Raw genomic sequence first — 13,403 nt, 5'->3', positions numbered from 1 at the left:
ATGGAGGAATGTCAAAGTTAACAATGCACTGGTGAGAAAAATTTCGTAAGAATAACTTCATTTACAATAATGTGTACAGGTATGGTCACCACATTATACAAAAAGATACCGCTGCTCTGGAAATTGTCCAGAGAAGAGCAAACAGATACATTCATTAGCTTAAACAAATGCCCTGTAGTGACAGGTTCTTCATAGGCTTGAACTGGGAAGAATCTGATTGGAATAAATTCAAGTATTCAATATCCTTGAGGGCGTTATCAAAGTCAGCCCACTGGACTGACTCAACAGTGAAACACGAACCAGAGGAAACAACTGGAACGTAAGAGGAAGTGCATTCAAAACAGAGTCCATGAGGCAGAGTGTTTACCCCTGCCATTCATCCGCCTGAATCTTGCTGTTTCCCAGCCAGACAGGTTTGAACTGTGAGGTTTTAACTGATCTGCAGCCAGATATTTTCTTCTATTATCCCGGAGCTTTGTTGCACCTAGAGTCACTGGATTCCCAGCCTTCGGCTTCAACCTGAGCTTCACCGGGTTCTAAGGGAAAACCATAATCAGTTCATGACCGTAACCTGTAAACAATAAGCCCATAACTATAACTTGTTTTCTCTTAATAGAATTTTCTCTGGAATTAAAGTAAGCAATTTCTCCCTCAGTACCACAGTGAAACAAGACTTCTTGCTTCTTTTCCCCAGGTGACCAACCACCAGGTGTGCCCTCAGACAATTAGAAAATTGATGGATGGTATGAATATTATCTTTCTGGCACCCCTCTAGTAAAAAGACATACTACATGTGTTTAATTCCATGGTCTTTAAGTCATAAAATCATACTATGCCAGAGGTTTCCAATTTTGGTCTCTTTAAAAGAGCTGCCCCTGTAGAGCTGAATGAAGCTGTTACATTGGTCTGTTTAAGCCAATAACCAGCTGGTTGAGCTGGAAAATCTGTAGTATATGATCCTACACAACACCAGTCCTTAAGGACTGGTGAGAAGCCCTTGGTTTTTCTAGGTCTATTTAAATCATCAACAGCTGAAGACAAAAGATGTTAACTAGCTCGAGTAAGTGAATTTGAACAGAGATGGCAAGGTAAATCCACAGCAGTCCTGCAAGTCATGAGATGTACACCAGTGCTAAAAGTGCTTTGAAGAGATGGAAAATATTTAAGTCTGATGCAGAAAAGAAGCCCGAAGAGCACATTAAAAAGCTCTTTTTATGGCATTGTATTGGGCTGTTTTTTGAAGAAACAGTTTCGTGGTCACCTCCCTGTTTTGTTTGGTAGTAGAGGGTCTCTGAGTTGTGAAGGACAGAACAGTGTTGGTTAGTGTAAGTGGTTGAAGGCATGGATTGCGGTTGGCTATCCTGGGGGATACGTCTATCTACTGCCTAGGGAGCACTGTACAAGCAGTGGGTCTGTGATGTATGGTTACAGGAGGAGAGAAGCACAGGTAGCTAGCCAAAAGGTTAGGAACCATGTCCTTGCTCTGTGTTTTGAATAGAGGTGTAGCTCTTGCTCGGATGCTAAGCTGGTGGCAGCTAGGTTGAGGGGAAAGGGATCCCATCAGCAATTGAAGAAGACCAGGAAACTAATAGCAAGCCTGACTGGTGCTGTGACAAACTATTCAACTTTATTTGTCATTATACTTACGTGGGTGCATAGTATAGTGAAAAGTGTTTCTCATTAGTCTCTCAGGTTCAGTATATCAAAAGAACAGCAGACAAGACAATGGACAATAATACAATAACAATAACAGTGTAAACAACAGTATGGTGCCAGTGCAAAAGTGTCAAAAACTGTGCAAATACATAAACAGAGAAAAGTATACAAACAGGACAAAAACAGTGCAAAAGTAATAAGGCAAACAGTGCAAAAATATTACAGCGATTATTAAAAAGTACAACTAGTACAGTTTTAAGTACAATTTCAGCTTACATTCTGTTCTTGTGTATGTAGTGGTGTAGGAGTACAGTCATTGTGGGTGTTACAGGAAGAAGTGAGGAGAGATATGTTTGGGTTATGTTTAGTGTCCCTAAAGTTCCAGACAGGCAGGGCTACTAGTGGTTAACATTAAGCAAGAGGTTAAAGGTTAGGTTAAGATCAAGGGACAGAAGAAAAAGGGTAGAGTTTTTTCTTTTCTGGGAGTGGGTTAGATGTGATTACAAGAGAGATATGATCCAGAGAGGATTCTGGTTATTACAGCTTCCAGACTTCATGGCTATTAATTGAAGGGAGACGGCACCTGCCTGCTACATGTGATAGAGGTGCAGTTGTAAGCTCTCAGGTTGCATGGGGTTAGCCTCTTTATCCACTTCAGGGACACAGGGGAGCTAGAGTCTATCCCTGCAAGCAACAAGCACAAGGCAGGGTACACCCCGGATGAGATGCATGTCCATCACAGGGCTCACACAGACACAGACACGCACACACTCACACCAGGGCCAATGTTCCAGAAGCCAATTAACCTACCATGTACTGTAGCCTGAAATGACATGATATTTTGAGATGAATATGGACATGGACTAAGGGAGGAGCTTTTTTGGTGTGGTTTAAAATAGAGAAGTGAAACTAAGAAAGTTAAAAACAAGGAAATGCACTTCAGGTGCATGAAGACTTTCAAATTTAGATATGCTTCTGGAGGAGCAATAGGGGAGCAAAATGCTCAGATTTTTTTCCCCATATATATTTATTTTGATCTTAGATCAAGAGCTTACATTTTGCAAATGTGAAGACAGGCTATCTAGCCTATCCAAATAAATTGGTTGCTATAAACTATAAAAGATCAGAGAATCTCATCCAGCTGTTTCCTGAAAGAAGCAATGCCATTGGCTTTGACAACCCAACCAGGTAGCTTGTTCCAGATTCTCACGACCCATTCATTCGTGTCCTCTGGTTCATGTTTCATTGCTCAACTTTGGCAGTATCTTTGAGGATTTAAAAACATGAAGCACAAGCATGAAGCACAATCTTTTACATAGTACGACATTCCTCTGTGGCAGAGAATATACAGTATCCCTTCACTATACAAGTTTTTCTAGCATCTTCTCAGATGAGGAATTTGCCTTTTACTTTTTATAATAACAAGTTTTTTTTATAATAAAGGCTGATGTGTGTTAAGTGCATATAGGACAGGATAGTAGCTCATGTTTATGCATTTGCTTATAACTGTAAAGATGTAAACTGTACTGTAAATGAGCTGGAGTGTTATTTTTTTCCTACTATTGTAAATACATTGGTTCATGACATTGCATTGCATTGTTAGTCAAATAATTAACCAGGAATGTTATTTTATATATACTTATGTGCCATTCAGTGCTGTATTAAAGAGAAGTTTAAGTGTCTTAGGGAACATTTTTGAGTTCTGGGACCAATTGGGGATTGTAACAAGAAAACGAGAAGTTTATTTTGATCATACAAATTTGCACATTACAATTTGTCATTCTTTAATTAATTAAATGAATTAATTAAGCTTGCATAGCAAGGGGTTATTGTATCTGGTCAATATTCTCTCTCTGGAAGTATTCCAGCAATATCTTTTTTGTAACACGATGACCATATTAGTTATATATTGAACACATGGTGACCATAGACAATCTTCTAAATGAGGTGTTATAGTGTATTGTACAATGTAACATAACATTCCTTGATTTACATTTACGTTTCAAATATTATCTTGTAACATGCTGTCTGTTTTATTGGTTCCTGACATTGTCTAAAATATGTAAATTATGTATCAACATAAACACTTAAACCTTTATAATTAGATCTGAAACAGGAGATTATCAGAAAACTATGTATCATGAGGCACAGGGCACAAGTTGACAATGAGAGTAAGTGATTGATCTCTACTAGGATGCCAAGTCATCAAGGGCCATGTATGAAGGGGCAATTTAGAAAAGCCAGTCAAAGCAGCCATGTGTCTGGGAGCGGGGTGGTGGGAGGAAACATGTACATATGTGAAGCCAAGAAGAACATGCAGACTCCATAAAGACAGAAGCCCAAAGCTGGTAATTGACTCCAAGACCAGCGGTGCTACTCACCACTGTGTTAGTCATGAGAAGGACTAATGCAGGCTAGATTAAGAGTGAGTAAGACTGGAGAGGACAAGAAATGTCACAGGAATCACAGTGAGGGTATGTTACCATCCAATTAACACTTCCTCTTGAAACGCTGAGGACATTGGCTACACCGTTTGTAGCTCATTGGCTTCACCCACAACAAACTTGACAGATGGAAATACCCACAGAAAGCAAGCTCAAACACAAACTCAAACATGGCTTGGTTTATTGTGTAAGTTTTCATGGTCTAAAAAAAAACATTAAAAACTTTCACCACAGGCACTTCTTCCTTTTCATCTAACTGCATTGATGTAATTTTGTCTGTCCAGATTTGTCCGTTTTTGAGCAATTTACTTGTTAAGAACTGTTAATTTCAATGTTAATGACAACTGTACAGATTTGCAGAACTGAAAATACTATAATCAGCAAACACCGTGTAAATTGCTAAATAAATTGTTTATTCTTGTCTTGTTTTGCAGTACCTGTAAATATCACAGTTGGAGTCACGTGTTTCCAAGGGCTTGTGGTTGGTTTTGTGGTAAATTGCCTCCCCCTTACTTATTGTTCAAATTAATGAGGTAATTGTTGCAGAGAGTTCTTTGTTAGTTGCATTTTAAGACACATCTACTGTATTATCAAAAGGCAAACATTAGTTCCTGGTGCTTTTGATTATGTTGCAATATTCTTGTTATATTTTCAGTTTTTGATTAAAGGGATTTATTCTTTGTTATTGCGTATTGCATTGCATTTCTTATTTGTTATTTTGTTTTGCTCTGTTATTCAACACCCACATTAATTTCCTGATGGAATCTATGTCTTAGCCTCATGTCTCCAAACCAATATATTTTGGATCTCTCATTGGTTGATTATGGAAATTACAGTTTGGGTGCCTTTGAATAGATCAGGTTATCCTCAGTGTGCCCCACAATGGTGCCCTCCGTTACTCGCTGGCTGCCTGTGAAGTAGAAGTGTCACCATTCCTCCACAGTAAATGCTAACTCTGCTGTGTGGACCCAGAATGTGGCAAAGGTGCCGATAGCAGGACTATGTGCTTCCAGAAAGCAGCCTTCTTGTGCTGGTACATAGATTAAAGCAGATTATTATTCAGTCTCAGAAAAGCTGACTGACACTTGGCCATTCCAGGTAAGGGGCTCCAAAAGTAACTCTTTTCCAAAGTGAAGAAAGAAAAAGGGAGCAGCTGTTAAATCATTTTATTCAGTTGTACCCAGTCCCTTTAGGTGACAGTTAAGACTTAAGAAGTGCCTTATGTTTTCAGTTTTAAATACACTTATCCTTGGTTTCCATTTGTATTGCCTGTTTCTTGTTTCACTGTTGCTTCTGAAGATGTTCATAATTATAAATGTTACATAATTTTGAATTTGGATCAGATCTTCTTGTAGTCTTCTGTCTTTGAGACTAAAATAATTTAGTTTTTTAAGCCTGTCAGAGAAGCATAGAGCTTTGAATCAAGGCCACTCTTCTTTCTGTATTATGGTGACCACAGCTAAACTCAATATAAACTAAGCTAAACTCTAAGTGATTTCTTCCAAAGCTTGAATTAAGCTTGCATAGCAAGGGATTATTGTATTTGGTCACTGTTATGTCTCTGGAAATATTCCAGTAATATCTTTTTTGTAACACGATGACCATATTAGTTATATATTGAACACATGGTGACCATAGACAATCTTCTAAATGAGGTGTTATAGTGTATTGTACAATGTAATGTAACATTCCTTGATTTACATTTACGTTTCAAATATTATCTTGTAACATGCTGTCTGTTTTATTGGTTCCCGACATTGTCTAAAAGATGTAAATTATGTATCAACATAAACACTTAAACCTTTATAATTAGATCTGAAACAGGAGATTATCGGAAAACTATGTATCCTGGTGAATGTCATGGGAAAGCTGGAGCCCATCCCAGAGGCACAGGGCACAAGTTGACAATGAGAGTAAGTGATTGATCTCTACTAGGATGCCAAGTCATCAAGGGCCATGTATGAAGGGGCAATTTAGAAAAGCCAGTCAAAGCAGCCATGTGTCTGGGAGCGGGGTGGTGGGAGGAAACATGTACATATGTGAAGCCAAGAAGAACATGCAGACTCCATAAAGACAGAAGCCCAAAGCTGGTAATTGACTCCAAGACCAGCGGTGCTACTCACCACTGTGTTAGTCATGAGAAGGACTAATGCAGGCTAGATTAAGAGTGAGTAAGACTGGAGAGGACAAGGAATGTCACAGGAATCACAGTGAGGGTATGTTACCATCCAATTAAAACTTCCTCTTGAAACGCTGAGGACATTGGCTACACCGTTTGTAGCTCATTGGCTTCAGCCACAACAAACTTGACAGATGGAAATACCCACAGAAAGCAAGCTCAAACACAAACTCAAACATGGCTTGGTTTATTGTGTAAGTGTTCATGGTCTAAAAAAAACATTAAAAACTTTCACCACAGGCACTTCTTCCTTTTCATCTAACTGCATTGATGTAATTTTGTCTGTCCAGATTTGTCCGTTTTTGAGCAATTTACTTGTTAAGAACTGTTAATTTCAATGTTAATGACAACTGTACAGATTTGCAGAACTGAAAATACTATAATCAGCAAACACCGTGTAAATTGCTAAATAAATTGTTTATTCTTGTCTTGTTTTGCAGTACCTGTAAATATCACAGTTGGAGTCACGTGTTTCCAAGGGCTTGTGGTTGGTTTTGTGGTAAATTGCCTCCCCCTTACTTATTGTTCAAACTAATGAGGTAATTGTTGCAGAGAGTTCTTTGTTAGTTGCATTTTAAGACACATCTACTGTATTATCAAAAGGCAAACATTAGTTCCTGGTGCTTTTTATTATGTTGCAATATTCTTGGTTCGAGATTAGTATTTCCAGTTCATCACCTCTGCACAGTGCAGGAAAGATTCCTCAGTAAATCAAAGTTGTCCAACTCTTTAGTATATTTTAAAGAATCTTTTTATTGGTTACATATTAAAAGAGGAAGACATGGTGGTGCAGTGGTTAGCATTGCTACCTTGTATCTCTGGGGCCCCGGGTTCAATTCCTGGGGTGCTATCTGTGTAGAGTTTGTATGTTCTCCTTGTGTTCTCATGGGTTTCCACTGGGTGCTCTGGTTTCCTACAGTCCAAAGACATGGTGGTGGGTTAAATTGACTTCTGGGGAAATTGTCCCTGGTGTGTGTTTGTGTCCATGTGCCTGCCCTGTGATGGACTGGCATCCCCTCCAGGGTATATCCTGCCTTGCTCTCATTGCTTGCTGTTACAGGCTCTGGCTCTCCCATGACCCTGTATTGGATAAAATGGCTAGAAAACAGATGGATTTTATGTTGCACGGTGTTATGAGGGTAAGATCTTGCTGTCCAAGGAACAAAATTATTCAGATTCCATCTTTGCTTTTCCCAAGGAGAAGTGAATTCTACGGCCTCTTTAAAGATTATTATCTTTACAAAAATCCTCAATTGTCTTCTAATTTTTACACGAGGAGGCAAAAGGGAGGCCCACTATCCTGACTTTCTGTCACAGTCCAAATCAACATCTTTTTTTGGGATATTTTTTCCTATCAAGGGCGACAGAGATTTAATGCAATATCTAGTATAGCTATGTTTAGATGGGTAAGAAGGGTAACACGTAAGAGGTGGCCATTTAGCCCGTTTAGCTCATTTTGTAGTTAAATGCTTACTGAACTAAAACTCTCATCAAGCAGTTTATTGAAGGAAGCCAGGGTATTGGCTTCATCGACGTGATTCTGTAGCTTGTTTGGTACTACTGTAACCCTTTAAGTAAAGAAGGATGTCCTTTTCTCAGTTTTCAATGTGGGCCCTGTAGTTTTCATGTACTCACATGATATTTGAGTAATCTTTCTTTCATCATTTCTGAGTTGCTACAGAAAGAAATCCTAATCACTAAACCCTCTGTCAGTGTAGTTAGATTGCTAATTCTAACTAAGGCTGATACTTTCTTCCTAGGAATATCCACTGGCCACAGAAGCCACCGAATATTACCGTATTCAACTGTGTTTCTGTCCACTATTCTTTACTGTAAAAAAAAGGCAAACAGGATGTAAAATGAACTGAGACAGTTTTTTGTATGTTGTCTATACTGTGGTCTTCAGGGTTATCAAATATCCCTTACATGGGTGAATTGCAAAACAGGAATTGTGGGTCTTGCAACCAGTGATAGATATCTTTCTGCATCACATGGAACTGTACCCTCACTTTAAATGACATTTAATTCGTGTTCCGCTGCTTGCTTGCTGGACTGTCCGCAACCTCCCAGGAAGATTGTGTAAGGAAAGTTGCTATATAGAAAGTAGGATCCTCGTGATCGTGGTTGGATATTTTAAAAGAAGTTTAGAAGTAAAAGTTCAGTAGAGGAGACTGCTCCCAACCCGTGCCACTGACTTAATGTGTTACCATTGTACACGTATAGCTCAACAGGTCTTTTGTCCCAGCTTCTTTCCTATCTTTTGCCTTTTCCCCGTTTTCCCCTGTTTCTGCCCTTGCAGTGACATTGTTAGAAACCCCTGATCTGTCAGAAAAATCAAATAATACAATCTACCACAACATCTTTCCGTAGTGGAAACTGGGTCAATTAGCGTGCTGTACTTTGAGTTTCCTGAAAGGCACTCTTAAATAAAATTATTATGCCATTTGTAAAATGTGAAAAAAAATTAAATTTCACAACAAAGAAATAAATTACACCATGTCCTACTAAACTGTTCTGCTTTTTTCCACATTGGGACATTTCTTTACATCTACTGTTTCCTGTTATTATTTTCACTTCATATCAAACTGTAAGTGTTCTTATTTATGCTGGGTGGTTTCTGTTTTGATTGTTATGTGCAAGCCAGTCTTAAACTGTATTTAATGCCAAGAATTCCCAAGCTGAGCGGAGCAGCTTGTGGTAAACTCTAGAACTCTTTCTGCAAAATAAAAGTTTTAGAATGTATTACGGGTATTTGAGTAGCACTGTATCTCAAGAAACTCTGGGGATATGTTTCGTGAATTCTGGGACCCAGCATTTCAAGTTGCTTATTAATAGTTCACAAAAGGATTAGATCTCACAGGTCTAATCCTATTCTTGGAATCAATGACATAGTGTATAGACAGATGACAAATACTGATGATTTGAATGTTAGCTGCACTTGTCTTTATTACAATCTCCCCAGTAAGTGGAACTGCAGCCCAGAAGGATCGTTTCTTTTTTTATTTCTTGACTTGGTTATTTGGCTTCTTCTAAATAATATCCACAACCAGTTAATCACAACAACACAAAGAGAAGCTGACGGAGAGGAGCAGGTCTTAGGTAGTAAAACGAACTGACATTCAGCAGCTATTACCTTACAGGTAATACACTAACTGCAACACTTAAACGAATGAAAATCTGTTTGATGGGTCCTCAAGTGTGAAGGAAAACTCAAACTGTTTCAGCAAGATAATGGGTTTCACATTCAAGGGTTTTTAATTTGCTGTTAAACACTATCCATATATGAAGTCTGCAGCAAAAAGAAAATATTTTGCTAACTGGGAACAAATTCTTAATTACAGACGACCTAGAGATGTGGTTTTACAGCAAGGCGTTTCCTTGGGCTCTTTTGTGTGAAGACCTTACTCAAGAGTGTGACAGCAGCTCCTCACCTAAAATTAGAACCCACAGGCCAACAGAACAGTGCTCTGCCGTGCTAAATCCTGTTGCCACCCTGCTTTAAACTGATGGTGCACTCAGATATCTGTGATTTGACAAATGGTTAACCCTGTTTGTGCCAGTCCAGATTAGCAATGTGGGGTAAAATCCACTCTATTCCTGTGTGGTGATAAAATGAGACATCAGTTGAGACCTGACTCAGAACATTACAAAGCTATCTGCCACCTCCCCAGTTATGTGAAAATTCTTCCAAAATGACAGTTAAGTGATTCAGTTAAGCCTATGAATTGAAATGATTTGTGATTAGATTTGTTCAGCTCAGCTATACAGATATATTTTATTTAAAAGTACTACTGATGCCAAATTACTTTATGATACATAAAGGTAGTGTCCTAGGGCTAAAGCCACATGCCACATACCAGGGGTAACAACAAATATGTAAGCCTAATATCCTTTTTAACTCAAAGAGTATTTAAAACATACAGAAACTACTTTAAACTCAGAAGTGTCTCATTACTCCCATGTACTCTCTCAGAATACATCATATTAATTTGATCTAAATTTAGCTAAGAATCTGACATGAGTGATGATGTATCACACTATGAGCAAGTAAGAGCTTACTGAATTATGGTTCACACCTATCCATCATAAATTAGATAAATTAATTTTTAAAATGTCTGCATTTTTAGAACCACTTTGTATGAGATTTACCAAATATTTACAGATTTAGATTTATTTTTAAGTTATTTTTTATTACACATCATTATCTAATATTAACATTGAGTAATAATAAGAAAGTTCACATCCCTCCATTTTCTAACTGCTTCTTCCAATTCGGGTTTGTGGGAGAGTCGGAGCCTATCCCAGGAAGCCAAGGGGGCAAAATTGGGATACGCTCTGAATCGGACACCAGTCCTTCTCAAGACAGTCATAAAGACACACACACTAGGACCAGTTTTCTCAGAAGCTAATTTAGCCTGCCCCTATGTTTTTGGATTGTGGGGGGAAATCCAGACAAACACGGGGAGAACTTTTAGATAAGGTTTGTGACACCTGGAAGAACATTTCTAGCTTCAAAGGAGAGAGGATGTTTGCAGATATCTGGGAGGGTGGGGTCCCTTGAGCAGAAGTAATTGTGAAGTTTACCTTAGCATACCTAGGCAAGATGTGGGTTACTGATTGTCAAGGAGAAGTACAGACACACAATGTAAAACCAAATTAAGAGCAAGGAAGAAAAAAAAACAAGAAGAAGGAGAAAGAAACAAAAAGCAGGGAAGAAGGAGAGGAGAGACAGGAGTCCGCTGGAGTTGGGGCTTGAAGCTTGAGCCATCGTGAGAGCCCGGACTTCATCATCACCCAAACCAAACCTGACTGGAGCTAAGTATTTGAACCTTGTTAGAGAACGTGCTATTCTGTGTTTTTAGGGAATTTGGGTTTCCTCGGTAAAAGATACATCAGTTAGAAACATCTTTCCTGCTTAGGGTGCATTTTTATGGATAAGGATATAGGCTCCCATTTATATTATGGCATCCGGGGGGCAGAGAGAGAGAGATTTAACTGCGGGTTGCATTGCATTTAGTTAGAAAGCAGCTCATCTCTTATTTGGCCTCTGTAGGGATATTAAGAGTTTAGTGCTTAGTAGCAGTCTGGGTTTTTCTGGGTGACCAGAATGTTAGGCCTCTGAAATGCCTTGTTTGTAAATACTGTACATAGAGTAACTTGCGTGTTGTATATTTTGTTGTGTGTAGTGTAGTTTGTGTCTTGTGTAATTGCAATAAATATTTGTTTAATCAAGTGTGCCTGAATTATTATTCCTCTCAACAAAGCTGTAACAGAGAGCAAAGAATTCACGTGCATCTAATTGTGCCAGCCACTTGGGTATATTGCTAGAAATCACTTACAAGTTGGGGTTTATTTCACTTATTGACTAAATCGCTCGGTCGGTTCCTGATTTGTACCATTTTCGCAACCCCGCCGTTTGTCACAATATATTTACTATACCATATACTGTACATGGAAACATGTTTCAGGCGTGTGTTAACTGATCCAGGGCTATTGTCTCTGCAATTGATTTGTCAGATGTTTGAGATGTTGGAGTGCTGGGGTGTCTACAGATTTTCAATCCAGCTGGGCTCATAACAAATTCTATCAGCTCATTATTAGTTTAATTGGACCAGTGCTTCTCCCAGCTCTTTAGGTGCCGGTACTTTGAAGAGACCTTGACAACCTGCAGACACATTAGCTTTCCAGTATCAGGACAGGACACCTCTGGTCAAAGCCATTAACAGTGCTGTGCATCCTGGGTAAGTGAAGTACTGTAAGTTCTCAAAAAGATCATAAGTCCTGCAGACCTTGTAGGCTGGTTGCTAAACAGAAGACAAGCAGAGACTGTTTTGAAAAGAACACATTTTTATTATGCACGCATGACAAACAGAGAAACCTCTACAGTAGTAGAGCGCCTGATGCTTACAATCTCTCAATTCCACTATTCAGTTCGGTTCAGTTTGTTGTCATATGCACAAGTGCAATGAAATGCTTATTTGCATGTATGCCCTAATACAGAGGCATTAAGGAAATGCCAAAAACATAAACACAGAAAAGCGTCAGCAATATCAACAAGTTAAATAACATACATCTTGTGTGAAAAAACACATCAGTGTGAGCCATAGGTAGGGATAGAGTATTCTGCCTTTGGTTAAAGGTATTTATACCTTTTAGATCTGATGCTGTTTTACCAAAATCAAAGGCTCAAGGCAAGTAGTGCCTTTTTATGCAATCAGGGATGTGATCACTATGTTCCTGGAACATAATGCCCTACAGCTATAGTTATTAGTATTACAATATCTAACCAATCCATTCTTCATAGCTGTTGTCTAACTGCAACTGCTCTTCATCTTCCACATTGTGGCTGGCATCATGTTCCTTATTAGTCTACTTAGTAGTACTAGAACTTAGGTCAGAACCTATATCATCTAATCCCTCTGCATCAGTTGCTAGCGGCTGATTTATACATCATTTGAGCACTTTCTCATAACTCTCAGAAGGTAACAAGAACTCATCATTTCATAACCATGTCTAGCACCCATTTATCTCTCTTCCCTCTCCTGTATCTTACAAGTACAGTATCTTCTGCTGGTGTCAAAACATCCTCCATGATTTTGGTGACTCAGTCTAAATTTGTTTTTTTTTCTCTCATCTTGCTCAAGATGTCGTGCCTTGAAATGAACTATGCAGCACACATCTGTCTGGCTTTATCTGAACAGAAACCCAGCCACCTTGAGGGCTGAAGTGCATGATGATCTTTTTCCCTTGTTCAAAGCACTTGTTAAAAGTTTTTTAATGCAAATCTCTGCAGCACACATCAATTTGTGCTTATACAGAGTTTATTTTGTGCATCTGAGTATAAGCTTAAAAAAATCCCCAGATTCTCCTAAGGTAAACTGATGGCCATGCCATTGTCTGTTGTCTGATACAAGCTTTTCTAACCCAAATGAACAAGTTCTGCAGCACTCCAATAGTTTTCTCTACTGTCACATTCCTTCTTGGAACCACTCTTGACCAGCACAATCCCCACTAAGCAAATATCAAAGTCCTCCCTTTTCACAGAAATCAGTGTGAATGCACAGCTACAGACTTTTGCCCAGATATCTTCAGATATGCAGTAATGATTTATCTGTCAAATTCAA

This window comes from Lepisosteus platostomus, chromosome 2 (assembly GCF_059453375.1).
Source record: "Lepisosteus platostomus isolate fLepPlt1 chromosome 2, fLepPlt1.hap1, whole genome shotgun sequence".
Lineage (NCBI taxonomy): Eukaryota > Metazoa > Chordata > Actinopteri > Semionotiformes > Lepisosteidae > Lepisosteus > Lepisosteus platostomus.
The sequence above is the reverse complement of the archived record's forward strand: the minus strand, read 5'-3'. Positions refer to the sequence as shown.